The following is a 4006-nucleotide window of genomic DNA, read 5'->3' on the forward strand; positions in this document are numbered from 1 at the left end:
GGTTGGCGCCTGTGTCAGTTGGCGGGTCAGTGTCTAGGCCAGGTTGTCAGGTTGGCGCCTGTCAGTCGGCGGGTCAGTGTCTAGGCCAGGTTTGTCGGTGGGTGTCTTATGGGCGGCTTGGCCAGATCATGTGCTAGGCTGGTCCAGGTTGGCTAGGTCACGCAGGCTGCGTGCCAGGCCGCGCACAGATCGCACAGGCCACGTGCCAGGCCGTGCGCAGGCCGCACACAGGTCGCGCCAGGCCGACCAAACTGGTGCCCGGGTGGGTCACCAACTTCGTAAGTTTGTTGGCTGGGTGCTTACCTAGTTGTCATGAGGTGTCACGTGTCACAATTTCACTGGAGGGCCAAATCTTATATATATATATATATATATGAGGCTTGATGTGGTTACTTCTTGTCCTATCTATTCGAATAATAGGAGTACTTGTCTCAAAAATCTTTCACCAAAGAGGCGCCATTAATAAATGCAGGAAGACCATTGCGGAACATAGACGAAAAGAATAACCTCAAAGCTGGACCGATAAGCTTCGACAAGAAGCTGTGATTCTTCGAAAGCTGGATTGAAAAGAATAACCTCGCCAGCCTCTTTCAAAATTTTTCGAAACGACTTCTTTAAAAATAACCTCGCCAGTTCGATTTGATTCTCCAAAACAACATATTTCAAAATTTTACACATGCTCCTCCTTCGTACCCTCCTGCCATCATCGCCATGAAAGCTCAATTCCAAGCTTTAACTTAGAGACATAGAAACAAAAGCAATGCCCACCTTTTCCATTTCCTAGAAGAAGAATAAGAGAGAGAGAGAGAGAGAGAGAGAGAGAGAGAGAGAGAGAGAGAGATGATCACTTACCTGGCTAGAGTAGTTTAGGTTGGATTTGGAATTCAGCCGCCGAATTGTTGAAGGATTTGAAGGAGGGAAACAAGAGACGAAAAAGAGAATTGTAAACTTGGAATCAGCTGGAATGGGAATCCGATTCCGAGGGGGTTGGCCGAGAATGGCCATTATGGGGGAATGCTATTCTGCCCAAAGTGGGAATCAGATTCTGATTACAGTCAATCATTCTGATTCCGTGTCTCTATTCTTGCGAACCAAAAATACCCTTAGTGCCAGAAATAAAAAGGTATTTTAAGATAATATTAAAACAAAAAGGTATAATTAGTCAATTTCCTAAATCTTCGGGGTAGTTTAATAAAATTTCTTTTAAAACGAAAACCAAAAACAAATTAAACATGCATTTGTCCTAGTTCATAGGAATAGCACTTCCAAGATACGGAAATTTGTTTTGTATCCCCTACAGATGCATCGTTCTTCACCGATCTGGAACATCGAGTTGTTCACAACACACGAGTCACGACATCTAACAGAAAAGGCATGGTTACGTGGCCCGTTGTACACGCCTTTGTTTCTAGTAGACCCTGGCCGTTTATTTTGTATGCTCTACGGAAATCGGAGAATAGTGGAACAATCACGATACGTCGATACGCTATGTCAGCTAATAGTGGTAAGTGTATGTACGACGTGGTCTACCGCCATTGGTCATCATTACGGGCTAGAACTCTAGATGTTTTGAACCCTGATGCGATAACTGATAATCAAATCAACCAGGATGTTCAGCAACATCCTTTGCTGCTGAAGGCTTAAGCGCGAGATCTGGCCGACCGTTTTTTTGGCCGGATCTGGTCGACCTTTGGGATGCGGATTGCGGAGGACTCAGAATTCGACCGAGTGTGGGTCCCAAGGCCAACACAGGCACGTTCGGATATCACATCACTAAAGGCCCAAAGGGGTATTTGTGTCCTTGTAAGAAAACAACTATGATGTAGAAATAAAAAGGGTAAATTAGAAAGACCCTCTTTACTATGGGTCTGTGACAAAGACCCTGTATTTTAATTTGCAATAAAGAGCCCTAAACTTTCATATTGCGATAAATACCCCTTTGACCGCTAAATCAGATGACGGAAACCGTTAAATTACTAAAATGCCCTACTAAACATTCTCTATTTTCTTTTTCTTGCCATTCTCTATTAAACCTAACTGATCTTAAACCAATGCATCAACCAAAAACTAGTCATCTTAAAAATGCATCTTCTGGAGTTACTATTCACCAAAAGAATTAAAGTAGCAAGGGATGGTTTCATGCCTTGAATGAAATGAGATTTTTGAACCACATTAGAAGATTACAATCTGACGAAAGTAGCAAATGGGTTGCAAAGAATAGATAGTCGAAGCACATGAAAAAGATTACAGTACCTAACGTGCGTGTGTGTGTGTCCGAAATGTGTGCCTTCGATAGGTAGCTTTCATTATTCTATAGAGAATTATTGACTTCGCTCTATGATCTACAGAGCTAGTCCAAAATCTGCAATGCCGTGGAATCCCTCCACTATTTACGAATTGAATGGCTAATTAATAATCGAAGCTTCTCAACAGAGAGAATCAAGACAAGGTATAACCATTCCATGGAAGATCGACCCAATAATCAAGGACACTTGAGAAATGGCAAAGGACATTAACATCTTGGTATTAATACAAGTCATCAATCCAGGGAAGGTAAACAAATTGCAGAGCAGACCTAATAGTTAAGCATTGACGTCAAGAAATTAAGAGAGATGTGGAGGGGTTAAGTTGCACCATATGCAAAGATTTATGGAGCTCTTTTCTCTTGCATTACAAGAAAAGAAAATTCAAGAACCACTTCTATTTGCAACTGGTATTTGTTGATGCCAAAACAGAGCAAGCATCATGTACCGTCTTAAGCCTTTGATTGGTTCAGTTGCAGGTCCATGCCAAATTATTGAATCTCTCTTATATTTCTTATTCATCTCACCTAACTTAAGTATTTGTCCACAAAAGATCGTTTACAAGAAAGCAACATATATTTTATACATGTCTCCGAAGAATTTGCAACCTGTTTTATGAAAGTGCAAGGGTAAAGCTGAATCGAATAAATTCAATCAGGTTGTGCCCACAAGTTCATATTTAGCACCAGTGGAATTGACCAGATTGATTTGGAAACTTTGGGACATTTTGATATATATCGTTGGTTTTACTCAAATCAACCTAGCTGTTGAACACTTGAACTGAAGTACGTACTAAACTAAACTAGCATGGCCCCGTTTCTCAGTTCAGCATCCATGTCTATTTTCATATTTATTGGTCATCTGCATGCCTAATTCCAACTGTAGCCGAATTAACAAACGCAGCTTTCGGGTTCACACAAGTAGTTATCTATGGTTATGAACCAGTTCCATCAAATGAGCAATTACATGAAACCTTACTCAATTCTGGATGTAGGATTGTCAGATTTCAATTGGAAGGTCAAGTCGTTCTTTCTTGTTGGAGGTATCGTCGTCCCTTTCTCTTATGTCTTCCAGATCATTACTCTCTGTTTCTATGTCCATGGATTCGAATGCTGCATTTTTAGTTATACAGCCAGAACCTCTCAATGGTCGCTGTAGAGAATTCCGTGATCAATCTATGAGATATCCTCTTGAGATTTGCCTTGATAACATTTGCAAGATTGCTTTTAGATTTGACCCAGAATACTTGTCTCCCTCGTTTCCACCACCAGAATTCACCACCGCATTTGAAAGTGTTGTCCGTTTGAGCAACGAAAAGATATGGTTTACGATCATGCATCGCTCTGCAGGAGCATGAGACTATACCTGCCTTTTCTTCGGGATGCCAAGGAGGCAACGAGGACAACATATTATATTACTGGAAGGAATAGTGGTGAAGATGATTTCATAAATTAAAAAAAAAAACGTAAATTTAATTATAAAATGGTAATTTGGACATTCAAAAATTTTTAAACACTCAAATGAGAATATTTTTTCGAAATTAATTGGCAGAACATTAACGGAGGGGGTTTTGTCTAACGGCCAAAGTTCAGAGGGCCTCTGTTGCAAAAAATACAAGGGGTCTTTGTCACAGACCGCATAGTACAAGGGGATCTTTGTAATTATCCAAATAAAAAAGTAAAACTGAGCTGCCACCAAACAGT

This window comes from Nelumbo lutea, chromosome 1 (assembly GCF_056320005.1).
Source record: "Nelumbo lutea isolate HS-2025 chromosome 1, American lotus-T2T, whole genome shotgun sequence".
Taxonomy (NCBI): Eukaryota; Viridiplantae; Streptophyta; class Magnoliopsida; order Proteales; family Nelumbonaceae; genus Nelumbo; species Nelumbo lutea.